Here is an 11,342-nt window from a genome sequence, read left to right on the forward strand (position 1 = left end):
GGAGTGTGCAAACGAAAGCAGCAGTTAGCAGAGCCATGGGGAAATATTATCTAATTCGCCAATGATTTCCGGAAGCTAGCGCTGCTCAGCATGACGACAGCTGCAGGACTGCCTGTCCACACTACCTTTTGGAAAAAGTGCCTTTTCTCTCACTCTTACTAACGGTGCCCCGTACTGACCACGAGGGTGCTATACCAACCCACGAAGATTTCTCGCAAAGGCTAGCTTGCTGAGCGTGGCAACTATCAGATGGCTATATCGTTGGCCTTAAGACACGAGAGGTGAGAGGACTGATTACATCGCTGATCCCAGTTGGCCAGCGCTAACTTGGAGAATTATCGCGGTATTGCGTGCGTAATTATAGTATTGAATGGACGTGTCTAAAGCTATTAAACCCAGACCCATGGAAACGACATCAGACCGGACCAATAGTACTCAGGATGTGGCAGAACTTCGCAAGTGCATCTAGGGGCTATTCTAAAGTTCTTCAGGATTTAGATTTGAAAACTGAGTACAAATAATCTACAGAAAATTTTCATGATATATTGAGCCATGACTTGCAGAAGGCAGCTGCTTAGGATAAATGTGCTTGCAAGAAAGGACATACTGATACATGAACTAGCGTGACGGGAAAGTGAAGTCCGTTGGCGATGTTTCTGCAACTGCCTAGGTCGCAGAACGGGATGACGTCGCGTTAATGTACTATTACGAAGGTATTAAGAAAGCCAGTAGCAAAATCGTTGCATAACTAAAAGCCGTAGCCAGTGAAGACCCCCAATACAGGTGATTAGCGAACGTTTCTGCAACGCAGCTATAAATATAGGCTTCATTCAACTGACGGACACGTGGTCGGAATGTTAGACAAAAGCAAAAATACACAGTAATAAAATGACGAGCGCCAAGAATACTGAAAGAGTAATATAATGACAGAAGTGAATCTACAGAATGTATTACCCTTAAGGGCAACTGCAATATATCAGATCTACCGTGTTAAGCGTCACAAATCTACATCAACAAACAAGGAAATTTCAAAATAATACTATATGCTTGAAAATTTTTGGAGGAAGGGAAAGAAATATCCGCCACTTTTATCCATGCGCGCCTGAATTAAGACCAGATGTTGGGTTCCACGTCCTCTGGTGAAATCATGCAAATCACATTAAGTTTCCGAAGGACTTCGAATGAAAATAGACGCGAGAATTGAATTCCTTATTGCCTAGCTTAAAAGCGTATTTAAATTTCATAAAACATAAATTAAACGCGATTGTAAGTAGCAAGCTGCTACATCACCAAATCTGCCCCCATTTCGAAACACACAACAGAACCGTCTACAGTACATCCGTTCGACGAAGAAGCAGAAACAAGAATAAGCTTTGTTCTCAGACACGCCAACCCTTAACTGATATATTGGGGGCCTGTCACCTGACTGGCCCTCACAGGTCGAAGTTTCCTACGTGATGCACTGCAAAGACACTCTTCAAAAGCAGATGATATTTGCCAATAAATAAGATTCCCTGAGAAAACACAGACTCACAAGTGGTGCGCGATTGCATGAAATGTGAAACAAAGGCCACGCGAGAGCAGTCGAATTTCACATCTTTCCCTCTAACAATGTCGGTAAAATGAAACCAGCAAGGGTACGACAGGTTTGTCAGGCCATGATGAAGGCAATTGTTCTCCTACGCGTAGAGCACCCCAAAATGAAGACCCCTGGTCATCGTGGTTGAGGATTAGGCGGAGGGCTACCAACCCAAGCACGAAAACCACTGGCTACTCAGGATACTGGATTTGTGTTTCGGCAACAAGACAGAATTTACTGGATCTGGCGAAGTTGCGAGGATTTCTCTTTTGGTATTTAGCGTTTCAGAAGTCTGTGCTATTTGTGAAGAGGTCAGATACTTGTAAATGAACTAGGAAATTACAACTACTATTAGCTTTCTAAGAAGTAGGGTTGAAGACGCTAAGATCCTAGGACGCACAAAATGAAACAGACGGGAAATAATGTAAGGAGACTGCGGCAGCACTTTGTATCTGGAACAGGAATCTACATTCATGATTCAATGAATGGTTCAGTGAAGGAATTCAAACATGTTGATAAACGGATATAATAAGCCTCAGTTTCGACTCAGTGGTTAAACAACACATTTCTAAATTCACTTGCGCTTACAGAAGGCAAGAATGAGGAGATGAAATAAAAACTGTGCAGTCAACTGGATCAGACATACAACTAAGTAGGCGTAATAGGACTATTACGTTACTTTAGCTTCAAGACAGGAAAAGAAGGCATTTACAAACACAAGCACAAGCAATTTCGGCTTACACGAGTAAAATTTAGATAATGATAGTCGACTTATAAATTTTGCAATAATAAATGATTTCTTATTAAGCAGCACAAAATTTCAACACAAATGTCTTGGATATCACCTAACCTAAAAAAACGATTGAGCGTGTAGTTATGTAAAGAATATTCCAAAACAGCATTAAAGGTGAATAATTTCTGATGACTGGGGTTCACAGTCCTGTAGAACTTTTTGAAAGACATCACGCTCGCCGTTAACTGTAGAAAGCTTTTGTTTTCACAACCGCAATTTCGGCCTTAACGACATAATCAAGTGGTTTATTGCAAACGACTGTGTGTTACTGTTGCTAGAATCTTTAGGGGAGCGGATTGTGACAGAGACTGTATAGTAGTCATATAATAAATGTCGCAGCCTACGAAATATGGCAGAATAGAAAACCTAACGGAAACTTGACTACTTACAAGGAACATTTACATGAGGAAAAAAATGAAGGCACCTAAAGATAAATATACAAAATGTGCCAGAGTTCTAGAAAACAGGAGACGAACTAACTAAGTTTAGTATATTAAGTGCCAAGAAAAATGCTGAACAGGAGAAATGCGAGTAATTCTTGAACTCAAGAATGCCACAGTACTAACCTGAAGGAAATGTTCTACATAATCCGTCAAAACACCACGAACTGGCGAAAAGGGAAGGACAAGGCAAATCTTTCAAAATAAAAATGTCTTCAGATAAATTCACGGAAAGGAGACAGTTTATACATGATTAAATTGTTAAAGTACTAACCAGCAAGCGTAACATGCAAAAATCATGGGAGAATTATTTTTCTCAAGTAATCAACTTACTTTAAATTTGAAGAACCATACAAGTCATACAAGTCAACAAGGCATACAAGTCAACGCCCCCAGAAGTACAGAAAACAGTAAAGACACTGAAGAATAACAATGCCTGAGACGATACATTGAAGTACGAAAACAAAGAAGACTACTACCGGAATTAGAACTATAGACCATTACAGAATCAGTTTGGAAGACAGAAACCATACCTGCAGTTTGGAAAACCGCAGTTATGTGCCGAAAAAGGAAAATAATCACCTGATGTGCGAAGACTACAGAGGAATTGCTTTACCTGATGTCACTTATAAAATAAGAACTGAAGAAGTAAATGGAGACTACAACACGGTTTGCGCAGAAAAGACTAACATTGGATCATTTATTCACTCTACGACAAATTACTTAGAACGTGTGAGAATTCAGTGGTGATATCCACATGTGGGCTTGAAAAAGACTTTTGATAGCTTACTCCGTCAGTGACTCCAAATCATAATGTGAGGACAGAATATACCTTCAAAACGAGATTAGTTAAAATGTGTATAGACAAAACATTATGACACATAAAGGAACTGGTAGGAGAAAATGAAAATTTTAAGGTGAACACTTGAATGAGTTAACAGCACGCCATTTGAACTACATTATTTTACCTTTTAATATAGAAGATCGATAGATAATCTATTGAAATTAAGAAACAAGTAATCCATCTGTAGGAACTAAATATTATTGGATTTGCCTGTGTGGATGATACAACATTATAATTAATTCCAAAAGAGAACTAGGCAATACTACTGAAAAATGTCTGAGAAAACAGGATTACGTGTTAATCAAGAGAGTACAGAATACCTGGGCTGTTTTTAGGAAAACATGACATGATGCACCTTTGGCCACAGATGGATTCACCTTCATGAAAGTTGTTCATTTCAAGTAGCTAGGGAGTGAGTTTGGAAAAGATAACGGATCAGGTAATGAAATAGAGGGTCTTCCAGTAACAGCTATCGGAATACTTTAACTGAATAGTATCTTAAAGAAAAGACCACGCAGCACATACTTCAAAATACGCATTTATCAGTCAATAATCTGACAAGTAATATTATACAGAAGGGAATTTTTAATATCAAGAAAGAAATATGAAAAGACCCAGGTATATATATTCCACGTTCGCCACTCGACTGTTTATAGATACACATATTATCAACCTAATTTGGTCTTCTTGAAGCAAGTGCTGAAAGAATGATTCTGCTGAAATACTACATCAATTTCTCCTTGCAGGTCTTCATCCACTTGAAAGCAGGTTCCTTCTCACAAAGAATAACGTTTTAACGGGAATAGTCAACTAGGTTATAGCTGATATGTTAGTAATGCTACTACATATTGCTTCACAATTATTGGGGAAAAAATGTACTTGAACAACATCGTTACGTAATCGCTCTTTTTCTGTCGGCTAGGGAACATAGCTAAAATTAATGTTCTAATTATTTGTCTCTGAACTAACAACAGTTTCATAACACTATTTTGAACAGCTCACGACTTACATTTATCTCCTGTTATTCCTGAACATAAACTGAGGCCTTGTGGTTATAGCATCACAGCTTCACAAGATTAAGAAATAATTTACACACAGCACTGGAGGAGTGCAGATGAGGATGGTAATTGGCATGAATAAACACATGTGTTTCAAAAATAAATATTCACCCTAATTTGTAAAAAAAAAGAAAAGAATATCCCAGTGACTGTAATCAGATTGAATAATTTTACTCTTCGAGGCGTGTGCGGGCTGTGATTCAAACTTGGGACTAGCGTTGACTTACCGGTCTGCTAGGCAGTTTTAGAAAGAACAGGAGTTGCAAAATAATTTTTGGTCTTTAGGTAGGGGCAGTTTTCATACCGATTTTACAGATCGTGGTCCATTGTGATAAATACAATTTTGCTAAAAGAAATACGAGGGTCGTTCAATAAGTAATGCCCCATATTTTTCTCTCAGAACGTATTTATTGTTATGAGTCACAATTTGGTAACAATATACATCAATTTGTCTTGTCTATGTCCTATTTTTCTACGTAGTCTGCATCACGTTCTATGGCCGTACGCCAACGTTGTGGAAGAGCGTGTATTCCCTGCTGGTAAAAGCTCTTGTCCTGTAGGCGTGGCCATGTTTTCACTACATGACCGACACTCTCATCATGTTCAAAGTGTGCTCCCTGTAGAGAATCTATAAGCGGCCCAAAGAGATGGAAGTCTGAGTAAGCCAGGCCTGGGCTGTAGCGTGGATGAGGCAATGAGGTCCAACCCAATTTGGCGACCTCTTACCCGATTCTCAGACTTGTGTGTGGGCGGGTATTATCGTGTTCGAGCAAGATTTCTGCTGGATTGTTGTCCGATCGAACACTTCGGAAACGGTTCTTGAGTTTACTCAGAGTCTTCACGTATGCCTCTGAATTGACGGTTGACCCCTTGGCATCACATCCACGAGAATCACGCCATCACAATCTCAGAAGACTGTCACCGTGACTTTTCCGGCAGAGGGGTTGTCCTGGATTTCTTCTTTTGTGGTAAATGAGGATGATGCCACTCCATGGACTGCCATTTTGTTTCCGGCTCAAGTGGTGCACCCAGCTTTCATCCCCCGTCACGATCTGCGACAGAAAGGCCTCTCCGTCATCTCCAAACGCTCCAACAACTCAGAGGGAATGGCCTTTCTTTGAATCTGGTGTTCCGCTGTGAGAATTCGTGGAACCCATAGTGAGCACCTTTTTGAATATCCGAGAGTCTCGATCATTGCAGACGAACTTCCAGTACTGACTGACAACTGGAGAGCCGATTGACGAGTTGTGATGCGCCGGTCGACACGAATAATGGCAACCACACGATTCAGCATGTCTGGAGCAGTGGGTGTGTCAGGACGTCCCGAGCGTGGCTGATCCTGAGGCTGTAACTTTCTTTACCCATCGCCCAACTGTACTGTCAGCTGCAACATCGCCATACACTACACATAAAAGTTTATGGATGTTCACCATGGCTTCTTTTTTTGCACATAAGAATTCAATAACAGCGCGCTGCTTGTATAGTGACAGGTATGCGGACGCCATTCTAACGGTGTACTACGGCTCTGCCATCTGCCAGAACGATTAGAAACTTCACCGGCACACAGAACAAACATCAAATGTGAAGCACCAACAATGACATTTGGTTGGTTGGTTGGTTTGTGGGATTAATTAATATGATGCTAATTGACACGCCTGCCCGCAAAGTACTGTTATACAACCCCCCCTAGAATGTTGGCAGATTTCTTGTATAGACAATCGGGCAACATTCTACCTTACTATTCACTTGTTCTTGCTTTAGGGCTGTTAAGTTGGTATAACATTGTTTTTTGGTGATATGACTTGGATCTTTCTTTTCCATTTATTTTTGGGTTTGGGCTTGCCTTCTTAGACTTAGACTTTTCATTGGGGGATGAGGTAGGGACAACATCATATTTGGTGCTTAGTTTTCCTTTTCTTTGGGATAGGGGCTTCGTTTTTCATTCGGGGTTCATTGTGACCTGTGAGGCGGGAGCAGCCTCGTATATTTTGCTTGGTTGGCACCAAAGTGCTGATCAATGACGTTGGTTGAATGTGATTTATGGAATGATACATCGAGTTATACATCGAATAATACATGTCTCAATATCATTTCAGTTCTCAACACAGTACTTCTTAGGTTCGAATTAGATTAGCACTTAAATCTTTCATTTTTAGTCTACTTTGCAGAATAAGTCCGCTTATCATAAGAAGATGCCAATTTTACAATCTTCTTTGAGACGTCTTCATCCTGTCGTACCAGCTGCCGATGACCCTTGGCGCCGAACTCCAACCCGCCGAACTGCATCTTCTTTACGCCCTAATTCTCGTAGATCTTCGCCTCCTAATCCACCGAACAGCGACAATGCTCAGCAATTCATCTTCTTCTCTGACAGTTAACAAGTCACCTCTTGAATGGCTAGTGACTTGACTATGGTGAACCTCGGCCTCAGTTTCAGATACGTTCATTTATTCAAGCCAGCTCTTCTATAGCTTGTGACTTGCAACAATCTGGATCATCTGGACGATTTGCTGACACTAACATCGACTGACTGTTCTGGGACTCGCCTCGTCTTATAATTTGCGAACCACCGAGATAATCAGTCCCAAACGTACCCAGAGAATGTTATTCGAACATGACGATAAGATCTCTGACAACTTCTGCTCTTGCCGAGATGTCCGCCAGGTCTATGAATACTGATGGCTTTTTAAAAAAAATGTCGGGCATTCTTACTGAACGACCCTCTTATGTACTAAATGCGATCTATTAACTTTCTTTTACGAAGCACTTTATGTAATTCGACGTTGTGTATACAAAACATACGAAATAAAAGTTTTTAGTAACAACTGCTTATTAGCCCGTTCTGACGCTTCTGCTAGATTCTTTTACGAGTTCCCCTTGCAGCGCATGGAAGATGTTAGTTGTGTAGGAAGTCGGCTGCTACACCGCCACGAAGTTGGCAAGCGGAGTGGCGCCAAATTTGTGCGCTGGTTGCGGTCTACCAGGGGCCTCCCAGCACTGCCTGGCCCTCACGCCGAAAATTGCGCTCCCTTGGGGTAGACGCCTCTTAGCAAACTCTGTAGCCGCGTTTGCTTCTTTCTCGATCGACTGTAAGCTGTAGGGTGTCGCAGATGGGTGCAGGGAGGCCAGCCGCAGAGCCATCTGCTGCCTTATAGGCTGCTCCAAGTTCCTAACCGCTTCAGTGCTCACCACTTGCTCTCTGCAAGCCCTGTACGCTAAATGCCGATGCTGCTACAACAAAGAGATCCAGAGTAGTGTACACGCCTTTGCCTGCTGATAAAGCCACAGAAAGAAACCATCAGTTGTGTGTAGCACAACAAAGAGCTCCGATGTCTTACCACTGATCTCAATGACTGGTATAAAAGCGGTTTCACATGTATCTGTCTAAAAATTGGTGTATCTGTACATACGGCTATTTTTCAAAAAACGTGGGAGAACATAAACACTCACCAAGAGCTATCAAGAGAGTTTCATATCACCGGTTGGGGAGGAGGTTGGCTAGAACTGATGCTGATTAAACCATCTAAAACACATTTCTGTCAGACTGTATCCACTGAAACAGACAGTAATAGGAATAAATCGTGAATAAACGTATAAAAGTAAAAGAAAGGTCTTTTCAAAACGATTGAAACAAAGGAGAATTACCTTGGTAATCGTGAAGACCACCGAGCGAAGCACAGCATAGAGACACACGTACAGCATGTAAAATCAGGTAAGTTAAGGTTTATATGATGTACGTGGGGAGCTATGATGCGCTTTGCTCAGTGGTGTTCGCGATTTCCAAGATAATCCTCTGTTGTTTCAACTGCTTTGGAAACAGCATTCTCTGACGTTTATACGTTTATCATCCTTTTTTTACCGTCTTAAGTATGGTCTCGTTTCAGTGGATCTGTTCCAAGAGAAATGCCTTTTAAATGGTTTATTCACAATCAGTTCTGACTACGCGCCTTTCCAGCCGGTGATATGAAATGGTGTCGGCCCCCAGTAGCTGAATGGTCAGCGTGACGTATTGTCAATCTTCTGGGCCCGGGTTCTATTCCCTGCTGGGTCGGGGAAATTTCTCCGCCCAGGGACTGGGTGTTGTGTTGTCCTCATCACCATCCTATCGTCCTCTTCGACTGCAGGTCGCCGAAGTGGCGTCAAATTGAAAGACCGGCACCCGGCGAACGGCCTGCCCGACGGAGGGCCCTAGGCATACGCTTACATTTAATAAATACGAAATATTTCTGATAGCTTTTCGTTAGTGTTTATTTGCTCCCTCTTTTCTGAAAAATGGTGTAAATAATTTTTTTCTGAAAAATTGTGTAAACAAGTTTTTAGGCTAGAACCATGCCCTAGGATTATACTTTTGTATGAACATCTCTCTCTCTCTCTCTCTCTCTCCTGCCGCACAGGCTATGAAGGCCCAAAGGAACCGACCGGCCGCCGCGTCAGTCTCAACTCACAGGCGCCACTGGATGCGGAAATGGAGGGCCATGCGGTCAGCACACCGCTCTCCCGGCCGTAGGTCGGTTTCCGAGACCGGAGCCGCTACTTCTCAATCAAGTAGAATCTCAGGTTGCCTCACAAGGGCTGAGTGGACACCGTTTGCCAACAGCGCTCGGCAGACCGGATGGTCACCCATCCAAGTGCTAGCCTAGCCCGACAGCGCTTAGCTTCGGTGGTCTGACGGGAACCGGTGTTACCACTGCAGCAAGGCCGTTGGCTTTGCATGAACATGCCTTCGTTTTTCTTTTGTTTTTACATCAAATTTGATTAAGCTCTAACCAGGCGAAACGTGTTATTTGTAATAAACTAAAAAATGGTTCAAATGGCTCTGAGCACAATGGGACTTAACATCTATGGTCATCAGTCCCCTAGAACTTAGAACTACTTAAACCTAACTAACCTAAGGACATCACACAACACCCAGTCATCACGAGGCAGAGAAAATCCCTGACCCCGCCGGGAATCGAACCCGGGAACCCGGGCGCGGGAAGCGAGAACGCTACTGCACGACCACGAGCTGCGGACTGTAATAAACGTTCTAAGTAAAGTCCAAGTGCTCCACTGAGTCCAGGTCGGGATTCTGAGCAGGTGAGCTCGTTTCAGCAATGTTACTGTTCACAAAACACTGTCTCACATATGTCTGTTTTATGCTTATACAAACAATCATTGTCTCCAAACTGTTCCTCTACTATAAGCTGTTGACAACTCTGCAAATTTTGCTCGTATCATACCGCACTTTGCGTTTCATAAGTGAAATAAGCGGACTACCACCCTAACCACGAAAAACATGCTGATATACGTAGTTTATTGTGAATATCGTACATGATGGCAGGGAAGCTCCTCCAGTCATGCCCGCAGCTCGTGGTCTAGTAGCTAGTGTTGCTGCCTCTCCATCATGGGGTACCGGGTTCGATTCCAGGCCGGGTTAGGGATTTTCTCTGCCCAGGGACTGGGTGTTTGTGTTGTCCTCATCATTTCATCATCATCACCATCATCATCATTCGTAACAGTGGCTAGATTGGACTGTGAAAACAGTTGGACTGTGTAAATTTGGCACTTCATACGGGCGTTGATGACCGCTCAGTTGAGCGCCTCACAAACCAAACATCATCATCATCACCATCATCCTACAGTCATTCACAAAACCCAAAGCCGTTCATCCGCTTGCCGTAGTGTATAGCGCGTTTCTTCACCCCCAATCACTCGTTTCCAGTTATCCGCTATCTACAGCGACTCAGGCATCACTTAACGTGGACTACAAAAATGTTTGGCTTATGCGGAGCTGCTCAACAATTGTATATCGCTCTTTTCAACTTCCTACGCACAGCTATCGTACTAACTGGGCTGCTGGTAGCACTTTGGATCTCACGAGTTATTCCTACATCTACATCTACATCTACATCTACTTGATTACTCTGCTATTCACAATAAAGTGCCTGGCAGAGGGTACAATGAACCACCTTCAAGCTTTCTCTCTACCGTTCCACTCTCGAACGACACGCGGGAAAAACGAGCACTTAAAATTTCTGTGCGAGCCCTGATTTCTCTTATTGTATCGTGAAGATCATTCCTCCCTATGTAGGTGGGTGGCAAAAGAGTGTTTTCGCAATCGGAGGAGAAAACTGGTGATTGAAATTTCATGAGAAGATCCCGTCGCAACGAAAAACGCCTTTGTTTTAATGATTGCCACTATATTTCGAACTTCTCTAAAACTTTGCCAGTCATGGGGATTTGCTCCCGCTGATTTCATTACAACACCTTTCGCAGTGCTCGACGATCCCTATCCGTGAATGCATGAAGTCGTTTGTCTTGGTTTAGCTGTGGTTGTTCCTTCATGTTTGTACTTCACAAAAATATAAACAACAGTTGGGCATGTTTGGATTGGTTGGAATGTCTCTGATACATTTCTTGTTTAGGTGATATGCAATGACACGTCCACTTTCTATGTCACTGATGTCTCCATTCTGTAGTTACTGCTTGTCTACTGACAATACAGTACTCCAAGTCTCCGGTTATACTGGCGGGTATGCGACTCATGACATATACTGGTCTATTCCGCCTTACATAAAGGTGTCCAGATAATTTTTATTAGATACTGTACAACTACATGAAGGACTTCTGGAAAAATAAACATTCGCTG

At 42.5% G+C, this 11,342-nt stretch overlaps 1 pseudogene; it reads right to left on the reverse strand.

The window, feature by feature from the left end:
- Positions 1-9,302: 9,302 nt before the first annotated feature.
- Positions 9,303-9,420, reverse strand: LOC126261019 (5S ribosomal RNA; annotated as a pseudogene).
- Positions 9,421-11,342: the final 1,922 nt, after the last annotated feature.

This window comes from Schistocerca nitens, chromosome 5 (genome assembly GCF_023898315.1).
Source record: "Schistocerca nitens isolate TAMUIC-IGC-003100 chromosome 5, iqSchNite1.1, whole genome shotgun sequence".
Classification (NCBI taxonomy): Eukaryota; Metazoa; Arthropoda; class Insecta; order Orthoptera; family Acrididae; genus Schistocerca; species Schistocerca nitens.